Source organism: Erithacus rubecula (assembly GCF_903797595.1).
Source record: "Erithacus rubecula genome assembly, chromosome: 6".
Lineage (NCBI taxonomy): Eukaryota > Metazoa > Chordata > Aves > Passeriformes > Muscicapidae > Erithacus > Erithacus rubecula.
The window spans coordinates 20,638,150-20,661,179 of NC_136688.1; positions in this window are offsets into that span (position 1 = coordinate 20,638,150).

The following is a 23,030-nucleotide window of genomic DNA, read 5'->3' on the forward strand; positions in this document are numbered from 1 at the left end:
AAGATCAAAGTTCATTAATTTGACAGCATGCACAGGGCCAAAATTTCTACTGGCTATTTAACAGTTTCAGTATTTCTTGATTACATTGATGACTCCAATGGTGACTTGTGCTTATGCTTTTCTTGATTGCTCATTGAAGCTAATCTAAATAATTCCGCATGTGAATTAATCTGAATATCCAAAGATAACATCATAAGTGTGGGGAACTACTGGGAAAAATCAATGCATCATCTAATTATGTGTCCTGTCCTCCATGATGGTATAAGAACAAGTCAATAAAAGTTTTATTTCCTGTGTTATACACTCAATATCTAAGACATTGTTAAACCATGTTTTGTTATCTATTTCTTTACTAATGATTTCTAACATTTTATTGCTTTTTCACAATTGCTACATACTGAACTGATGCTTTTTACAGCTGTGAGTCATAGCCCCATATTCTTGCTCCTGAGTGGTAATGGCCAGCTTTGAAACCATAATTTTAAATATGAAAATAAGTCTTATTTTTGTTTGATAGTATTTTATATTAATCTACACTAAATGTATTTTTTTATTTTATTACCCACTGAGTTTTATATGGTATATCATTCTGTGACAATAGTCCTATCTGTATTATTATGAAAGTGTCATGAGCAAATGTAATCACCTTAAAATTAATATTCCTTTCCAGGTAATTTGCAAGCAAATAGAGTCAGACTCACTTAAATAAGCATTCTTTGAAAAAAATAATCTGCACTATTCTGGAAAGAGCATAAAAATTTAAGTAAAAGGAGAAGGAACACTTTGAATATTCTTCCAGAATACAGCAGTGTATCATTTGAGTACTTTAGCAGAAAGAGGTGAAGATTTTGTATTTGGAACTCCAAGATGAATATTTTTTCTACTAATTTGTTTACACTCCAAATCTGTCCAAATTTTCACCATCCACAGGTTTAAAAAGGCTTAAAAAGCCCAGAGTGCAATCATTTCTCCATATTTGAAACAGAATTAATTTTAAAAAATCATTGATCAAATTTTACTTTTCTGTCAGTGATCAAAGAATATTTTCCTTGGATTTTCTTTTGGCATGCCACTTCAAATGATTCACTAATATAACAAACCTTTTGCAGTTTTCCCAAATTTTTGCAAAATCAAATTGTGGTTTGGAGAGTTAAATTAAAATGTATTATGAAAGACATAACATATGGGCATTTACATGAGCATAATCATGTGAATATAATAAATAATACAGTAAAGAGAAGTTAAAATCATTGAACCTGACTTGAGGAACTAAAGTGAAACAATCCACATGAGGTCATAGATTTAACACTGCAGCCGATTTCTACTTTCTGATTCTATTCTTTCTATGCTGCCATGTTTCCTGCATTTTTAGTTATTGCCTCTGTGTCAGAAAAAAGGTACTGAACACTGAAAAATTTATTAAATTTGTTGGTTGATATTGTAATATAAACAATAGCTTCAAAAGTAAATAATTGAGTGTGATTATCTTGAAATTGTCTGCTGTAGAGAGCAGAGAGAAAATGGGGCCTTGATATATTCTCTGTTCTTAGGCATTCCTGGAGTACTCACTTCATAACAGGGAAATAGATGAGAAATAGCTCCAAAATGAACCCAATTGACCTTGGCAACAGGCACACTAATGGCTCTGGGAGTGGAGAGCAGGGCAGGCTGCTTAATCCTCAGTGTCAGAAAGCAATTAAATCTGCTAATTACCAAATTATGTGTTCAAATGCTCAAAGGCAAGCATAAGCAGTAATGATTAACCATTTTGCAGAGAAATTCTTCCCTCTTTCTCTCCAACTGTTCATGAGTATTCCCAAAAGATAACATTTTCACACAGGAGCAGCTTCAGCTAACTTAATGTCACACTAAATGACAATGAAAGCCTTTGCTTTCTCCTTGGAGATGGTACATTTATGATCCCCAAGTGTCAAGCTGTAAGACTGGACACTGGGTTTAAAACAGTCATAACCATGATGGTAATGAAATTTAGATAAGTGAATTTATGGTCAGAGTTGCCACTGGGGAATGGTGAGGTAGAGCAATTTATAGAGTCTTGCTTTTCAAAGGTGAAGAGGTGAAAAAAGAAAAAAAAAAAAAAAAAAAAAAAAAAAAAAAAAAGAAGAAAAAATTGTTGACAAATATTTCCTGTTGTAACAGTTAAAATAAACTAGTAAATGTTGGGATATTGCAAAAGCACAAGACCCTATAGTGTCAGAATAAATGTTTGTGAGTTTTCACCTTCAGAGAGGAGGTAATTTTTGCTGGGAAGTTTTTGCCATATTCTATACAAAGGCAACTAAATAAGAACTAAAGTATTCATTTCCTAGGATTCTTCTCTGACATCTTTCCCTAAGCTCTAAGAACTCAGCCTGCTGAATCAAGCACATGAATAGGTTATTGCAAAAGTCCAATGCACAAGAATAAATCTGGGTTATTTATATGAAAATTAATCTCCAAGTGTCAATAACTGGTCAATGCAACATCACCAGAACAAACTTAGCTGTATTCTTTCCAAGTAATGCTGTTCCCTAGCAGATTTATTATCCTCCCATACATCACACCAGCTTGCTGCTGAAAAGAAGAAGAGAAAGGCCTGCCCTAGAAGCATTTGATTAGCCTTTAATTAACTTCTACTTTGCTGTGGAGCATCCATGTAGTCAGAGAGAAGGCATAAAGGAAAAGCACAAAGCAACACAGCTGAGGAATATCCCCTGAATGTATGTCAGCCTGCTACTTGGTTTGCATAATCCTTTGAACCCTATGGTTTTGGAGTTAAAATGAAGAAAATATCAGTTCCCTGATTGATTTTTACCAAATTTCTTCTTTTTATTTTTTTTTTTTTTTTTTTTTTTTTTTTTTTCTTTTTAACTTAGAAGCATAATAAGTTGTTCAATAATGAGTGGTCAAAATAATTTTGCAAGTAGTGCTGAACTACTGTGGTTTGACTGCTGCATTGAAATTCATCTCCTGTGTTCCTTGTGTCCGTTAGTTCAGCAAGTGTTGGCAGTTCAGAGTCTGCAGGACTTGGTATGCAAATGAGTGAAAAACGTCACTGTATCAAGCATAAAAAGGAAACCTTGATTATTGCTACTGTGAAATATCCTGCCAATGTGAGTATTTTTTTTTTCTTGTTAGTTTCAAGATTTTTAGAACAGTGTTTTTCAACACTCTCTTCAAGATTTGCTGAATGAAGAAAAAGACTACAGAGAAATATCATTTTTCATTACACTAAAGCCTCTATCACTCTATCACCTCTATCACCTCTATCACTGCTGTCCACACAGCACACATCTATTCTCTGCAGCCTGTCTTTGCACTGCAGTTCAAAACACACAGTAAGTTCAAGTGGGTCTCTTGTGTTATCTCTGGTTTTCAAAGATACCTAGATATGTATTACACTTATAAATAGGTGTCATTAATCCTCTGAGACAAAACTGTAAAAAACTAGAATACCTTTTGTCTGAATTTGTGCTTCTTTTTTGTCTGCCTAGAGTATGCTGAATTTAAAATGGCTTTTGATAGGATTTAAAGTGACAGGTGCTTGCAATCATAAAGATTGAATGAAAAACATAACTTCATTACATTGTTTCTTGTTTTTTATGTGCTTGATTGCTTTTTAAAAAACATGGCAAAATCATCACTTCTAGGAGCACATACCATAGAAACACTGAATCATAGAATGACTTGGTTGAAAGGGACTTTAAACAAAACCTAGTTCCAACCTCGTTCCATGGACACCTTTCCCTAGACCCAGTTGCTTGGAGCTTCATCCAGCCTGGCCTTAAACATTTCTGAGGATGGGACATCCACAATCTCTATATGCAATGAATCATGTGTGTAATATGCAATACTAAAATGCAATGTATTGTACAGTCATATGAGAAAGTTGAGTTTCATTTTTAACTCACAGGTTTCTACCAACTATAAGTTTCTGTAGGACTTACTTTTCCAATGTTCAAGTCTTGAGTAACTTCTATCTGCTCAGCAACATGACATAGCACCTTATTCCTCTTCTTTACACCCATGATGGAGCTTCCTAAAATAGTAGCAGATGGCAAGATTCAGGATTCATTAATATTATCTGTACTTAAAAATTATGGATTTTTTTTTTTACTATTTCATAATCTTGATAGTGTTGGGGATTTTTGCCAAAAAATGACCCCTTATTACACAATTAAATGAAATTTTAAACAAGGCTGAGAATCTCTGAAATACAAGATCGCTATAAAAAATAAGTGATGAAATTCAAATTTTAATTGAACATTTTAAAATTAACAGGCTTTGATGATTCAATGGGTTTGTTCAAGTATACAAGTTAAGTTTATTTTGGGAAATGCACAAGTCATAAGTGGGCTATCTAAGAAAATATCCCTTCAGAATATTTAATAATTCTTGACATTTTTCATGTTTATAGATCAGTGATCTTTCTTTTTAAGTTCCATTAAGACTGTGAAGACATATACAGGTAACTCTGAGACACCCTTACTTCTTAACTTATTTTCCTAAATTTATATTATAAAAGCCAAATTTTGAACTTCTTGACTTCCTTGAGTTCTCACCTGGTAAATAACTGCTTTTTACTAACTCATATGGACTATGGTTGCAGCAAAATATCATTCAGTGACAGGAGCTAATAAATGACCCTACATATGAAATTTTAGATATTATAACTGGAATAAGTAGTAAGTGGAGGGTCAATACTAATAGCTTAAAGAGTTCATCTGTGACTTTACCATTTTTGTGTAATAAAACTCATATATGTGCATCTTTCATATTCATCCACACATATGTGACAGTGCCTTTTTTTCTACTCTCACTGAGCCATTTCCAGAATTTCCTCTCTAATATCCCCATTTTTCAAAATATAATTTCAAATATGTCTAGGTTTCATAGACTGGTATTTGAGAAGTATCTAGATATAAAATTCTTAGGTACATTGTTGGACTTTCTTGTTTCTGCACTAAAACAGAGAGGTGCATTGACACAGTTCTCTGTAGCATTTTTAAGTACCCAAAATGCAAGAAGCAAAAGTACTTTTCCAAAAAACATTCAACTCTCCAGCTTCTGCAAGTCTAGCCTTGCCCACTTATGATGTTCCTACAAAAACTGTTAGCATGATGAGTGGATTGAAAACTTCTAAAATTGCCTGGAAATACCATATTATCCTGTTCCCAGTTTAATGGAAAAGGGATGCCTGAATTCAATGAAGGCCTTTCACAGTTAGAGAGCAGATCCTTGGCAACAGACTGGATTTCTCAAACAGAGAGAAAGAAAATGGATTTTCGTTCCTTAAATGCTTAGATGATAAAGATATTCCATGTATTTGAAATTAGCTTCTGCAAGTATTTTGCCCTATATTGCTGCACAGTAAGGTGCCATAACAATGTATATTGTCTTCCAGTTTAGTGTGTGTTCTTTCTCTCAATGTGAAATATTATGAGACAGCAGTGGGCTCATTTTATCTGGGCCATCCTGCAGTTGCCTTCTGATTCTCATTTTATTGGCTATGCAGAGAAGATGCCATTTAAAACTTTAATTGCCAGAGAGGGTTGTGAAGTATTCACTGAGATTTACTACTTTCCCTTTGTGATGTACCTTCACAGCAAAGTGACCCTGGTGGTTAGAAAGCATATTGTATAAATGGCAATTTAATGAGGGCTTGGAGATTATGAGGTCCCCATAGAACACTTCATTTTGAAATTTTCTTGTTATGGAGTATTTTATGAAGAAATCCTGGCAGGAATTCCAATAAAGATAACCTGGGTCTTTAGCCAGAGAATTGTAAAAAATGGAACAAAATTCTTAGTTAGTACTTTAAAGACAGGCAAACTGCATATCCATGAAGTCCAATCTTATTGTTTAGCTAAACAGATGAAGAGAGCCACTGACATGAAAAAATATCTCCATTTTTAAGATGTAAAAAACCTGCACATTTTTTAGTTATTAGAAAGAAATCTAATCACAGTATTCATGATTCACAGTAAGAAAAATTGTTCAGAACATAACAAGTATGTTGATAGTTTTTCTATTTTCAATAACAGCATAATTTACAGTAGATGTATTACTTTAATACATAGATTTTCTAAAAAATTTGAATTCTGCTGCTAATCTACTGCATTTTCTGCAAGGCAGCTAATCTGCTTCTTTCCTTTTATTACTTGTTAACTCTGAAACATAAAATTGACCATTTATATGCTAATATTGAGTATTTCACTACTGATCATTTTTAGGAAGAACTTGCTGTAGCATTCTCAGGTCCAATCCTAATTGGCTTGATTCCATTGTTTAAACTACTGTACTCCTTTTAAAACACCTCCTGTTGTGGGTTAAGCCCAGGAGGCAGTTAAGCCCCACACAGTCACTCTCTCCTCCCTTCAGTGGGAAGATGAAGAGAAACATAAGGGTAAAAGTTAAAAAAACTGGTGTGTTAAGATAAAGACAGTGCAATAGGCAAAGCAAAAGCTAGACAAAAAAAGCAAAGCAAAGCAAAATAAGGCATTCATTCACTATGTTTCATCAGCAAGCAGATGTCTAACCACTTCCAAATAAAGCAGGGCTACATTTAGGTGTAATGGTTACTGGTGAAGACAAAAGCAATAACTATGAAAGTCTCTTATTCCCTTCTTCTTTTCCTTGACTTTTGTTGCTGGACATGAAATCATATGATAAGGAATAACTCTTTGGTCAGCAGGATTAACAATGCTGGCTGTATCTCCTTGCAGATTCTTGTGCACCCCCAGCCTATTTGCTGGCAAGATTTTATAAATCAACCAATTGTATTTAATGACATAGAAGAAATCTAGTTCTGAAATGAGGGCCATGTGGGGTTCTTCAAAGAAAGGGAATGATGTGATAGTGACTATATGCTGCATGCCCTGAATATATTAAAGCTTGCAATAGGCTGCCATTCATAGTGTTTGACCATTAGTGTTACAGAAACTACCTTGAAAACTCTGTGAGAGAATAAAATGCAGACCATAATTTGAAAGGTTAAATGACAAAGTTGTATCCAAAACTATCTGTACATGGAAAGCAGATAGTAATTTCATAAAGATTTTTAGCCTTTGACACTGTTAGTGACCAAGACTTGAGAGAACAGGTGTCCCTTTCAGCTGCTAACAAATCCTCAGACTAGGTCAGGTCACTTCAACAGTCCTTTCACTTTGTTCTTGAGATGGTGGTGATTGAACATTCAAGCAAGAACTGCCAGAGGTGAGAATCTAATTGGGATTATGCCAAATTAAAACAGCTGCTGTCGCTTTCTCTGTAAGACACTTAACAATAAACGTACACCAGTAAGACCAGCGAGTGAATAGACATTTCTATTGAAAAACTGAATTCTTTGCTGGACTGGATGTATAAAGTTCAAACTGGTCAGATCTAACAATAGAATAATCATAATTTCTAATGGCAGCTACAAGTGAAGTAAATAAATGACTTGCCAAAATGTCATTGCAAGGAGGGACAAACATTTGCCCCTATTTCCTCTCAGAATCCTCAAGCACATGGACTAGGAAAACTGGTGCTGCTGCTCTTGCACACTGTTTCCTCAGCAGGTCAGGAGCTGCTGCCTGTCACAGCAGTGGTGTACAGGCTCTCAGGGCTGCTGGAAGCAATCCCAGCCCACAGGCCGCTCGGATCCGGCCGGCCCGTGAGGGCCAGGAACCAGGACCACTGTCCCTCATGAGCCCGCAGCAGCCTGACCACCCTCTGCCTCTCTCACCTCAGGCTCCAGCTGGCGTGACACTGGCTCTCAAGGGACTCTCATATCCATTACTGGAGTCAACACTCCTCAGCACTGCTGGAGGTTCCCTCATGAGGCTCCTGCATGCTGCCCACAGGCTGGGCCCCTCAGGCTGGGCCGAGAGGGGAGGCGGCAGGCCCGGGACAGCGGCTGCCGGCACCTTGTGTGGGAGCAGCGTCTGGGCACAAAACATGGTGTGTGAGCGAGCCAGGCAGTGCAACAGTCAGCGAAAAATAACCCTGCACACCTGGGTATTCGGGAACTGTCTGCTCAAAACGCTTCTGAAGAAAAGGGCATAAGTGTCCCAGAAGGCAGCAAACTGTATTTGACCCCGCAGTGTACCTCAACAACAAATGAAAATGAAACGATCCTTTACTCCGCAGCTGAGAAGACCAGGCCTGTGTCCGGGTTTGGCTCCTTTAGCCACAGTGCAACTCTGTGAGTCTCCACATGTAACCAACAACTCCATTCTTCATTTCTTCCTCAAAGGTATTTCTTGATCGTTGATATCCTATCCCAAGATTGACCTTAGTCACAGGCCTACAAGTCTGCAGTGGCAGACCTGGCAGAATGGTAAAACTTTTCACTCTGGGAATGCAGCAGTGGCAGCTGCAAATGCAGCCAGTTGTCTCCAGGAACACTGAAAAGAGTTTGGCTTCTTATGGCTGTTTCCAAAATTTGCTGGTGCAGGAATGTGGCACATGAGGGCAGACAGATGGTTGGTGTGCTGTGCTGAAGGGTACTTGCATTAGGTAGGAACAATAGATTATGGAATATGTTCCCAGCCAGCAATGCTCCAAGTGCTATACAGTGTAGATACAGCAAATTGGTTTTAGAAAGGGTTAGCCTTGAGTGGAGACGATGCACACTGCTCCAGATTAACATATAATTATGTCATTAAGGACCAGTAATTCAGCAATTATTCCCTAAAGCAGGTCACAAGAACAATAATAGATGTAGACTAAAGGATGCAAAACTGGTTCATTCAACTATGGACTAGCTGAGATTGATTATTCCTTCATTTGTGTTATATCTTCTAAAATATCTTCAGACAGTCTGCTAAAAATGTCTTTAGATTTTTTTGGAAAAGCATATTTTAATTCAAACTCCAGATTGTATCTAAAAATTTTTCATCCCTTTTTTCAGTCAGGGTAAAAATATATTAGAGTCAATGTTAAAAACATCAGCCTAACTTGAATATCTTCTTTCCCAAAATAATTGTCAACATTATGATCAAAACTTTTAATAACCTCACACTGAGTTTCAGTAATATATTTAATCCAGATTGAAACTAAAATTAATTTTGGATTATAAAGTATCATTTTCAGAAAGAAATCAATTTTATTTGAGGACTCATGTCCCTGAATATATGAGGGATTCACATCCCTGATTATCACATAGAGAAGCAAAAGCATGACCTGTATAAACAATGATTTTATTCATTGAGATGAATTAACATATTTAATACTCATGTCACTCTTTAGTAAAGGCACTAATGAGAACATGAATGCCAAGAAATTTAGGGAAAGGAAAGGCAGAATTGGAGGGTTCCCCTGACCAATAGCAATATCTTGAGATTATTCTCTTAAGAATGTATCATTAGAACAGTCATAAGTGACAAGCTCAAATTTAATGAAAGGAGCCCTGAATTATTTTTGTTGTTTTGCTTTGGCTTTTTTAAAAATATGGGTTGCAATTATTTGTGTTTAGGTGTGTTCAGGCCTTTTTGGTCCTTTGGAAATCTCCTCAAGAGAGGCAGACTCTCACTGAATAGGTTTTTTATGGAACAAATTTATTTTAATTGCCTGAGTTTAGAGATCAATGCAGAAACTCCTGGGTATATAACTGTAGTTAAAGAAAAAAGATGTTGAATATCAATGCCACTGTTCTGTTTTCCTTGGAATTATTTTGAACAACTCAGTGCACCTGTCAAGTATGGGATAAAAGACCTGAAGAATATTCTGTTCTTATTTAGACTGACAAATTTCTGCTAAAGAATTTGTTTCAATAGTAGAATCCGGTTTTTTGAATTGCCTGTTTTTCTAAAAAATAAAAAGAAATTAAAAATTTTACAATGAAAACATTTTAAAAAATCAAAAGGCTGTGGGATGAAATAAGATTTTTAATTTTCAAAAGTGTGACTCAAAACACTTTTGTTTGCCCCCAGGAAATTTTGAATATATTATTTCTTTCAGACTTCCTGGTTTTCTGGAATATTAAAAGTACAGCTATTATCTTGAAAATTAAAAAGATACTATTTTTTTCCATTTTGAGGAAGAAGACAAAGGATATATGGGTAGATATTGGTAGATATTGCTAATTGGAAACCACTGTTCGAAACCTTATATCTTTAAAGATGTTTAGCCTAATTTAAACTTCAAATCCTGTGTGTCAGATACAATGAAATCTCTATAAACAATTATTTTTAAAAATCCAATCACTGAAGTAAAGCCTCAGAATTAAGAGGGGAAAAAAGTGAAGAAAACTTAATCCAGAATTGGTTCAGTTTTGTCATTCTGTATCATAATCTATATAGATTTGTCTGAGAATGAAGGACAATTATACTTGAGTGTTCCTTGGGGCCTTTGGAATGAGAAGGGAAATTTAGCTTTGTAACTGTGCATGAGATTATTACTCAATACAGACTTTATGTCCAAGTTAGAAACAATGCTCAAGTATTTATATATTATTATCAGTGTCAAAGGAATTAAATTTTTTCTTATATCTTGAAAGATAAGAGGTTGTATAAATTAACCTGATCTACTATGTGTTATCAGCAATATCTCACCTTAGCTGGAGACATACTTTGTTTAGCCATACTTTGTTAAGCCAGAGACATATGAGTGGAGCAAGAATAAATCACATGAATTTAAGGCATTTTGACTTAGGGGCTGCTAAAAATACAGAACTGGAATTTGAGCCCATTCCTAGGGTTTGGATTGAGAAGTAAAAGCATGTTTTTAATTTTTAGAATCTTAAAGGATCAGTTGCTTATTAACCACACAAAGCAGGTTATGATTTAAGATTAGATTTCTACTATCTGTTATTTTATTATTTATTTGTTATTTAAAATTGTCCTATGATCTACAACAGACAGTACATCCAGTTGATTGAGAACAAATATTTTGTAATGGCCCTTGAAATTTCGATATATCAGTAGATGAGAATATCTCTTGTAGCATGTTTAGCTTTAGGAAGATTAGTCTGTGCACTTCAAGAGAAAGGTCTTGCTTATTAAAAGTCTTTAATGTTAAGGAAGTTTCTCAGTATAGAGCTTTTAAATAATAGAGATAGTACCTTTTATGGCTTGTTTTGTTCAAACTCATTGTAAGTTCTATTCTAGAATTTTAAATGCTTATGCTTTATGATGCTTATATCTAAAGATTTATTTTTTCTTTTTCATTTTTTTCATCCATGTAGTGGAAAAGAGTGCAAGTATCACAGATTTTCTGACAGAGACAGTATTCAGAGCACTAAGAAGCTTTTCTATTCAAAACTAGAAATAAAGTTTCAGGGCTAAAAAGATGCTTTGCAACTATTGTTCCCTGCTTCACTGTGTCCTCTAACCTTGGAATGTCTTGATCTCTCTCTGTTCCTGTCAAATGCCATAGGATATCACACAGAAAAGCTAATACAAACTGTTACTGTAGCTCCTCTTGCAGTTCTTCTAGGCATGTACATCGTAGTGCTTCACATCCATCAGGATTTAAAATAGCAATTTGTCTGTGAAGTCTCTTGTGCTTTAGCCACTACCATATAGCTTTCTATTCCGCTTCAAAAATTGCATCTGGGTAGAGTACGTGGGAGTCATCCATATGTATATACAAGCACCCAAACATGGATATATTGTGGCAAATAAATCCCCTGAGAATTTAATGATGTTTAGCTCAATCCTAGTTTCTTCTATCTCTCTGGAGAAGGATTAAAACATATATATATATATATATATATATATATTCTCAGTTTTGTAAGAAGATTGGAATTCTATTTCCTTTTTATTAATGTATAAGCACTTTACTATGCCCAGAACTACTGGCAAAGATATAGAGACCAATCTTCTGAAATTCTTGTGATCTGGAAATAATTGCAGTGGACGTAACCTGCAGAAAAAGAGGAGAAGAAAGAGGACAAAACTGGAATGGCTTTATTTCATTTCATTTCATATGTATAGAATTGGATGGAAAAGAAAACTAACTAATAAATAGTCCATGTAGCTAACAGACAAACTGAAACAATTCCTCAGTCTGATTCCAATATCATCAAAGGTGATAGTTTTTACAAAGTGTTTTCAAAGTGTAAAAGGTGAGGGAAAGCCTGGGGAAACATGGGAACTCTGTAGATGGAATTACATGAAAGAACTGTCATTGAAGAAAGAAGATTTAATTATATATTATCTTCTATTTTTGTAAGTATAAAGATGTGAGAAGACTAAATTGGAGTAGAATGCATAGTAGAGGTAGGGACACTATATCTTGACGCTGTTACTAATGGAGAGTCTGTGGAGGTGTTGACCTAGAAAAAGATGGCACTGCAAGCCATGGGAGGAAAATCAGTGAAAAGAGATTTTAATCTTTGTACATTTTCTGTACTTTTACCACAGTAAGTCCTATAAAGCTTTCATCAAAAAATACATCTATGTTTCTCACATATTAACTACTGATACAAATAAAGCACTAGAAAATTATTCCTAAAAACATCCACACAATACCTTCCTTCTATGTTATAGATTTCTTAAAATCTTTAAGAATTGTTTTGCTGTATTTTACAAAGTTGAACTACAAACACATTTAGCAAAAACTGTCACAATGCAAATGTGCTTTGCAATATGCAAAGAATTCCAGCATAAACATTTTTGGCGACATTTGTTCCTCAAAGTTTTCCTCTATTGCCTCCCAGCATGAAACGTATTGATTCTGGCCCTAAGAGCTGCAATTCATTCTTCCTCCATTCTTGCAGGTGATAAATCAAAGGTGACAAAGTAAAAGTGAACAAGTGGTACTCCAGGGAGAGGGGTAAGGTAGTCTCTCCTAGCTGGCTAGAAAAAAATAACTTCCAAACAGCTAAATTTCTCACCATTAAGGAGAAGAGAGAAAATTACTCAGCATTAAGGAGAGTAAGAAGAGCAAGAAAATTTGGTGCTTTCCAGTTGTCACACATTAAGGAGAAGACTGCAAGAAGATTTGGTGCTTTCCAGTTGTCATATTTTCTCAAGGAAAGTTTCTTTATGAATAGTTTGAATTTTTTTCCCTCTGATTTACTTCTCTTTGATAGTCATTCAATTAATTCTTTGAAGAGCTTTTATTCAGTATCTGCATCTTTTTATCATAGCATATTAATAAAGACATGAAAATGACTTCTTATCTTGTTCTAACCTTTTCCTCTGCCTCCTACTGGACTTCTAAGGAGTTGTCCATCAGAGGACTGTCTGAAGTTGCCTTTTTCATTCTGGGAAACCAGGAGGCAAATAGAAGAGAAGAGGCAAATAAATGTTATACATTTTCTGGCTTTGCATTCAACTGAAATCCACAGAACCCCTCCTGGCAAGGTTTCTTCTTTGCATTTATTCTTGTAAATCTTTGGCTTTCAATGCAGTAGTTTCTTAGTACTTCTTAGCAGTTTGTTTCTAGGGCTGTTCTCCCTCTGACATAATTTCCCCTGTATTATTTTTATCATCTATGAAGCTTAAAACTTTGTGACCTACCTTTCCCTTTTATCTTCTGTCTCATAATTCCCCAGATAAAACTCCTACTGTTTTTTTTTCCTATTAACCTGAATCTCCAGGAAACTATGTACACCTCATGACAACAGTGATATTTTCAAATTTCCCACTTCTTGATTTTGTCTGTTCTTAATTTTCATAGGCTTTCTGCCATTATCAGTTACTTATTGTATAATGGACTAATACATATTTTTATTTACATATTTTAAAAGGTCTGGTGGAAATCTATAACACGAAGAGACTAAATACCTTGGTTAAAGGTTGTTTTCAGTGACCTATTTTGTGTTTGTACAGATTAGTAGAAAAAGTTTAATTACAAGATTGAGGAGTTGTCTGTGCGAAATATGAGATTCTTCCTGATCTGATCTTAAGTGTGAATAAAATAGACTACATTAATCATTCATTTGCTTCAGGTTCCTATATTATTTAGGGATTAAAACTCTTTTAAATAAATTTCACTGTCAAAAGCACAGAGTACTTGATGCAAAATGAGTAACTGTTTTTACCTGATGCTACAATCATTGACCATGGGCTAGAGAGGGAAGATTCAGGACTTGGCACAGTTCCATTTTTCTTAAATATTTTATCTTGACTAAATTACATGTATTCCTGCTTTTGAAAATAGTATTTTATATTATAACTTTATAAAGGACACCAAAATTAGCATTGCCCTTTAGCTCAAGACAGAGGATTTCTCTTCCTTGATATTATTACCATTCCTGAAAATCTTGGAAATTTATTTCACAAGTCTATGTTTCCTCTAGAGAAAAAGAGTACAGTTATTTTGGAAAATAGTTTGAGTTCTATCAGTTAAGATCACTTGATGTTTTGTTTGATTTTAAAAGAATAAACTAAAATTTTACTCATGGCTAGAAAGGAGCTGCTAGTACAGTGAAGAATAAAGCATGTAGTAACTTCAATTTAGGAACTGAGACATTAAAACTACTAAGAGAATTTAGAGACAAAATAGAATTACATATTTGCAGTTTATGTTTCTAATTATGACTAACAAATCAAACACAGCTCCCTAATACATGAGATTTTGATTTAGGAACAAGGGGAGAAATGAAAACAGCAGCAGTTGTGGTGTATTAGTAGTGGCAGTTCTATTGAAACAGTGGAGAGAGATTTTTTTAAGCTAAGAATCACATAGAGTTAACAGATAATAACAGAACATTTCTCTGCAATGGTAGGTCAGATTTCTTGCAGAACCTCTTGACACTTTTGTACTGTTACTTCTTCAACCTTGCTCTGTACAAGGGGGTTCATATCCAATTGTAAAATTCAAGATCTAATTTCTCTGACACATGAGAAATTCTTACAGCTTTTCCATGTTGTTCTTTGGCATAAAATAATAGAGGAAATTAATACAGAAATAATAAAATTGTTATCTCCTGAAGCACATAATTTAGTCAGTGTAGCTGACTCTTTTTGTACTATTATCCATCTTAAATTTCAATACACAAACATTCTTTCCACTTTGAATTTTTGTGAGCAGAAGAAGAGAAAATTCATACATTTCTCTGAGATGTTTCCATGTCAGGCAGCTAAACCAAGGCAGAGCTTTGACTACTTGTACTACAGAAATCAAAGTATAGATCTACTCTGCAGGCACTAAACCAATAGTTTTACTATGGAAATAGTACTCATTGTCCACTTATTTGTCCACACTGAAATTTTAGGACAAAAACATAGACATGTAAGCTTCAAAACTGTGGCAAGATCTTAAAAATATTTTCAGAAAGGGGATTCTTTTTCTGTTACTTATACCCAATAAATCAAGTTGCAACAGTGTGTCCCTGATATGAGATATTCTTTTTCTTGAGCTGCAATGCAATTATATAATGGATGATTTTATGTTGTTAATTGCAGCTAATTCATGTAACAGGGAGGTTAACTACAGAAGTGAATTCATCATAATCTCATAAATTTCATACTCAGTACATGGCAGTGTCTTTATTCTGAACTAACATGTTTTGCTACTTGTACTGAATATACACTTCTGTAGTCATAAGTTTAATTGCCTGGTTTACAATTTTTGTCACTGTAATTGCAGAGTAATTATGCTGTGTTCAGTAGACTAACAATAAATTTTAAAGGTAACCCAAAAAAAAAAACCAACTTAGTATGTTTAATATAATAGAAGCCTCATAAAGTTGGCTGGTCTGAAGAAATAACTATAATCTTAGAATAGCAATTTAGGACTTGGGATGGAATATTTCTCAAATCCAGCCCACTCCCTTATTCTTGCTTAAAGACCCAAATCCTGTCACACATATATCCTTCTCAAGGAGTATTTAGTGCTCCTTTTTCAATATAGTGTTATCTTTTTTGGCGTCTCTTGTGAAATGACATGGGAAAAATCCCACCCAGACTCTTTCTAGAAAAAGTTGCTGCCAGGGGAGCCTTGGTAATGTCAAACCAAACAAGACAAGTGTACAGGATGAAATGCATATGGCAATTTTTTTTCCTGGATACAAGTAAAACAAAGCTGACCTAGAAGTGTTCTTGATTTAGGAGATGTATCCAGATCTTCTTACTTAAAGGCAGGCAGATGTAATATAAAATTTTCCTAAGGAAGAGGAAATACATATAAAAGTAGTAGAATGCAATAGGGACATTAATATCCTTCACAACCTTATCAGCATGTACCACCTATTAATTTCTTTTTAAAAATAACAGAAATATAATTTTGTTAAAGAGAGGCTCCCAAACCCCCAGATCCTCATATTAGGCCATTGATCTACAGCTTCTTAAGTGAATTCCCAGTATTCCAGTATCATTGACCAGTGAATTTATTTGTTCTCTGTGTATTTGTGCATATTTGGCAGCTGCTAAATGGGTTTGGCACTTTACCCACAAGCACCAGAGGAGAGTTGAACCCTCGGTTAATTGGCATGGTGACAATTATGAAAGTGCTGTTCTTGTGGAGGAAACAGACAATTTGATTTAAAGACAATTCAAGCCCTGGTCAAGTGGGGCCCATCTTCCTATATTCATTATTTAAATAGTAAGTTGGCAATGATTATTGTCTTTAGCAGAGGAAGGAAAAAGAGAAAAGAAACTACCTGAGCAGAAGAAAGGAAGTTTGTTAATGGAATTTTAGGAAGTAGTAGAGCAATCTGGACAGTAGAATCACTAGTAATTACAGGAACAAATGATGTCAATTCAAGTGGCATGTCAGCTTTCATTAATTCCAATACACTATCAATACGCTGACTAACAAATTCTTTATCCTGTGGAATGACTCTGATGGATCATAAAGCCTTTGTCTTCCTGGCATTATGTTTCTATGCAAAACCCTCCAGCTACAGATCTGCACATTCTCACAGATGGGCAAGGCACACATTAGAAAAGATTTCAGCTGTCACTGAGTGAATTGCCTTTCCAAAGCTGATTGCAACTATGTGGTGTGGGATTGCTCATTTACTATTCATAAGAGCAATATCTACAGATTTTGTAACTCTCTTTGAGAATAGCAATTTTTCAGGAGAATCAGGAAGAATAGCAACTGTTCTTTTACACTGAGAAAACAGATTAATTAATTTTATCTGATTCTGAAACTACTTAGACATGGTGGATGGGGTAGCTTGATTTCAAATTGTAAAGTTTGTGTTCCATCTAATAGATTTAGATGATGGATGGGAACTGAATACAGTGGAGAAAATTAAAAGGTAAAAATTAGGCATCTAAGGAATTAGAAGGTCAAAAATTAATTTGGTAACACAAGAAAAGAGGTCTAAATAATTAATAGAGTATATGGTATGCATAAATCAGTCTCTATTTTTAGGTGCAATAGAACATTAAAATCAGGACAAAACTGTTTATATGTTTAATATAGAGTCAGCCCACTCAACTCTATCTTGTCTGTGGGGATTAAAAAATTCCTTATAGTCCTTTCACTAGGAAAATACAGTGAATAGAAGGAGGCCTCTAACAATAAATGAGTTTAGAAACCTGTTTGAATATGTTCATTTACAGTACCTCGGGCTGCAATGCAGTCTCTCTGCTTCCTACAGAGTCCTGCAGGCATGTATAAAACACTACGTCAACTTCTCACCCCTCTTCCAGTGACAGCAAGAAAGTCAGGTAGGCATCTGCCCTGAATGGAAGAATGTTCCTTGATAGATGGACATGTTTTCATGCCTTAAAGCAAAAATGACCAAAATTATCCCAGAAGATGGCAGACAAACCTACCATTGTTAATATATTCCAGGTTATATGCTTCTGCAGGGACCAGACACAATTCAGGCAGAAAAACAAATTTCAGGGTACTGTTTATTTCTTCACTTTCCTTTTGATATAAGTAAAATGTTGGACCAACTATTATTTAAGAACCTGATTCTGCCCAAGTGACATTTTAAATGAATGGCAAGACATCCAAGTGCAGATTTCAGACTGTAGAACCAAACAACAGCATTAGGTAGACTCAAAATAATAAAATACTACAAATAAACAATAAAGAGATAATAAGTGTAGAAAGGACTTAATCTAAAATGAGAACAGCACAAGGTTGGGATGACAGTGGGAATTCCACAAATGAGACCCTTTTCCTTCCTTTCTGTCCTCTGCCTAAAGATACACTGAAGAAATGCCTAAGAAGGAAAATAAAGCAAGGATTGCATAAAGGAGGCATGGAGTCTAAGACATGGAACAAATCAATGAAGATTTGACAAAAGAAATTAACTAAATATAAAAATATATAAAAGGATAGTGAAAAGTAGATCACTAGTAGTAACACTTGCAGATGACTTTTTGAAAATGAAAATAATCTAGTTGGTAAAGAAAAAATTAATATCAGTTCTTAGAATAAATTATTTTCTGAGTTTGCCACTACTTTGGTTGTATAGCTTCAAATATTATAAGAATCTTCTGATAAAATCCATTTTTTACATTTAGAAGTTATGTTAAAATAAACACACGTCAGCTTGACAGGCATTCACCTTCTTCCTCCACCCTGTCTTGTGCTGTTCTGCCATTCTTTTACTACAACCCATCTGTGAGGAAAAAAGTCTTTTTTTTTTGGTGGCAATTTGTCTTTTACTTGTGTCAGAGACATTTACCATTATGCACTTTTTTTTTATATTTATAAGGAGTTACAGTGTTTCATTAATTAAACATAAACATAAATAATATAAATATAACTATGGTAAGTATACTTTAGACTGGTGTCTCAAGCACTATTTTCATTTTTTTAATTTAAAACCAGAAAACAGTAACCACTGCAGTTTCCTTATTGTGATTATTTTGCAATGAATACAGTGGAACTGAATCTTAATTTTTGAGCCATTTTGAACACTACTGTGAAGATAGTCAGAATTAGATTTTCAGCACTTTTGTCTGTCCACAATCCTATAATCAGTTTTAATTTTCATATTACAATTTAATATACATTGAGATGACAGTATGCTTTTAGTATAGCTAATTACAGTTTTGACTCAGATTGTATATTTCATTATTTTAAGAGAAACTGGTTTAGAGCTTCTTATATAATATTTAGTGGGACAGAAAGAAGGCCAGCCCTGTTAAACAACATCTTAATTGTTCAGGTATTCAGTTACAATAATGAGAACTGTTGAAATCTCAGTTTGCAAATCCTGAATTCACATTCCCTCTTGTGTATGACTCAGAGGAGTGAGTCAGTTTTGTACCCCAGTAAATGCTAAATTATTTAGCACCACCAAAATAGCCTCATCAGGAGGGATTGAGAATAACAAGACATTTGTCTCCTTAAACCAAAATGTCTGAGCTGGACATGCAGCACTGGAGTTTCAAGTTCCTGCTTTGGACTCCTCAAGCACCATTCCTGTAGTACTGTAACCATTGTTGGTAACCAGTCTTTCTGTGTTATCCCACTTTCTTTTGAGAGCAGATGAGGCTTGTTTTGTGTGTTAGAATTATACAATTTGTTTTCTCAGCCCCTTAATCAACTCTCTTTAAGCACATCCTACAGGAAATCCTCTGAAGGTTTACAGGATTAGGTAGGGTAAGGGCTTCACACCTTCCTTGAACCAGTTGTGTACTCACACTTGAGGGTGTTAAATATGCTGCATTTTCTACCAATGCATCCTTTTATCATTGAGAAGGGTAATTCCATAGATACACATTACCTTCAGAGATGGTATACTTGTACAAAGCACTTGGTGGATGTAGGGCCCAAGTGTCTCCTTTTACAGGATCCTACATAAGAAGAACAATTTCATGACACATGTTCTGCTTAGATAACAACTTGTTTTGCACTGGACATACTTAGGTCCCCCTGAAAGTAATAATTTTACTTATTCATTGTCAAGATTGACTTTAAATCGAGATCTAGATGTGGCTCTGTAACCCTACTAATATCTCTCTAAGCCAGTGAGTTCACAGCACTGGATTAATATTGATAAATATGTCCATTCCAAGCCATCTCTGATGAATACCTTCATATTACTTCCAATAATATCATTTCCCTCTGTGCATCACAGAAAATGAGCCACCACTAAAATCTGATTTTAAAAAACCCACCATTCCTTCAATTCAAACCTTAAAGGCTGCCAGCAGCAGCGCTGTAGTTTCCCTAAAATCCTAATTACAGTGAATTAAATTACTAAAATGCTACTAATTACTTTTTAATTTCAAGAGAGATGTTTACAAAGCAGAGTATAATGAGTAATACAGTACTTCAAATGATTACTAATGTTGCCATTTTGTCTGACTTAATCTCAATTAGTATAAATCACAATGTCATCATTGCTAATTGCTATTCCTTTTGAGCAAAAATGCTAATTTCTCTTTACAATCATACAATTGCTGTTTGTTTTTCCCTTAAATTATTCCATTTAAGAGGCCCTGATAAAATGAGTGTTCAGAATATTTATTTTCTTGAGCTCGAGAAGAGGAAAGCATGAACTGAGGCTTTTAGGGTTTATTTTCTAGTGTTTTTGTCCTTAATGTTCATTTTTTTCCTATTAAAAAATAAAGCTTTCATCTCTCAAATGAATCATCAAGCAAGATGTAAATTCCTATCAAACTGTATTTTCAAGGGATTTTGCTTGGTTTGCTGTCAGAAATTGGCTTTATTATCCATCTCTGAAAGAAAGATTTGAATCTTTTTTTCATGAGTAAAATGCTGTACTCTTGACTGTAGCTGTGTTCTTACAAGGTTCTCACTGTACCTGTGAAAAGCTGAATATCAACGGAGAAAGTTAAAATTATTCGTCTAAAGTCAGAGAAAGCTAAAAAGGAGTGGCATAGCTGAAACCACCATGGAGCTCATTATCCTACTTGTGCTCTTGCCCTCTAAAATTCCCACAGAATTGGATGTCAAATGTTTGGGTTCCCTGAACAGGCATTGCATTACAATGCCAATGGATTTCTATTCTGGTGTATAAATGAATGGGACAGGACACAGGACTTTGGTCCTGCTATCTTCACCATAGTTAAGCGAGGTCAACTCCCAGCCTTGAAGCATCAGAAATTATTAAAGATCCATTTGTGTTCTTGCAGCATTTGTCTGTTTTTGGCCTCAGAGATATTGTTGATACTGAAGCTCCTGTCCTGAGAGGAGTGACAGGTCTGGAAGGCATTGTCCTTATGGCATTCTTCAGAATTCTTTTCCCAAGCAGCCGAAAAAATAAATAGAAGGAATGAAAGACACTTTGTTCATCTCTCTGTTGACTAACTGCTGATCCTAAATCACCAATGTTGGTAGGATTTCCAAGGCAATTGATAAGAATTTTAATCTCATTTTCAGGTAGGAGTGCATTTGTTGGATTAATTAGTCTGGATACAGAGTAGCTGTAACCAGATTTTTGCTAGCTGCTGTCACAAACACGGTCATACAGGAGTCCTAATTTTTTTAAAAAAGCTCTTGAAAGTCAAAACCCAGTATAGTCAGCTGATCCTAGGTGTGAAGGGAAAACAGAACTCTGGATTACATCAACATAAGTACTCCTGCACCTGTGAAAATCAAAATGGGCAAAATTTAAGGAAGTCCCCACTATTCTAATAATTACTTCAGAGAAATTCCAATCTCAGATAGTGTTTACAGATACAGAGAGTTTTGCCACTTCAGTGTGAACAGGTGGGGAGCAAAGGTCATTGCAGTTGATCTACATAGCAATATTCTGTACATTAAGCAGCCTTTTTTTCCCCTCATGTAAAAGTTTCCTTGTAAACTTTGTGAGTCACTGTGAAGGTAAAAAGCTTTTTTTTTTTTTTTTTAACCCAGCCCTCATTATAATGCAGTCAAATTGCCCTTCCATGGCAATATATTTTTCCATGCTAGTGGCTGAATTTAAGCTTTCACACAAGCATAGGAGATACCAGAAGGACTACAACACTGTTGATGTAAAGAGCTGGATTTAAAAAAATTGCTGTGTCTAATCATTTTGCATTTTTCAAGTTTGCACAATAAATAGACTAATCAATCTTCTAAGAAAACATGCCCCAGAAAGAACTGCGCTGCAGAATAAATAACACAGGTTTTATTAGCCTTGTATTCTACTTACTAATCACCTATCTGTAGCAAGTATCTGAAGGGCACAGCAAAGGTGACTAATCACTCTCTTGAGATTCTTTACCTGCATTTTGATAGAGTCTTTTTCTCAGGTATTTTCACAGTTTGAGGGAGTGAGTGAACATCAAGAAATTACAGAGAAAACTGCCTATTATTTTTATTTTGCAAAAATGCTTCCTCCTCTTCCTGTTTTGTTTTGAGCTTAAGCGAAATATGTAAACCTGGTATTCCTGTGACAAAATTACAGAATTATCAGGTGTGGAATTATTAGGAGAAGAATCTCTTTTGTGTTTCTGTTTTCCCATTGTATCTGTCACTGGAAAACCTAAGGGTCCTACAAAACTCAAATTTTGTGTTGCATTTCTGTTTTCATGTTAATTAGGAACTGGAATTGTGGTTTTGCTGCATGGTAAATAGCATGCACACTTTAATTCCTGCAGTAGAAACCCTGTTCTGTTTGTATACAGATGAACTTTTACATTGAACTAGTTTGTAGCACTAAGTCATTAGATTTTCATGTAAAATGAGTTATCAAAACACTGAACCTCAGATAAAAAATATAGTACTTAAATGGTCCCCAAGAACATGATATTTAGCACAGAGACTCTGTTGCTGTTGAATACTAAATTTTAAAAGCAATTTGTGAAGATCAAATCAGGACTAAGATCTCTATTCTAAATTCTGAGGTTTCTTTGAATCTGGGTATGTTGCTCATATTCAGCTCTAGCAGAAGACATTCACTTACAAGACATTGCTGTTAGAGATGTCTGAAGATGTTGGAAGAATTGATGGCTTTACAAGATACTGAAAGCAAAGGAGCAAGTAGACACTGTATAATTGCAAAAGGAATCTCTTTTCCTGGGGAAATGTCTATTTGAAATCAAACTCACAATGAATTAACCAAATAAAACTAGCTCAAAATTCTTTAATTAGAATGCTTTCTATCTGGGTAGGAAAAAAAAAGCAAATCCATCAGATTTAGGAGGCAGGCAGAATCTTAAGAAGAGAGTATTACTTTCTGTGAACTATGTTCCTGTCTCAGTGATCCTGAAGACCTCAATATTGCA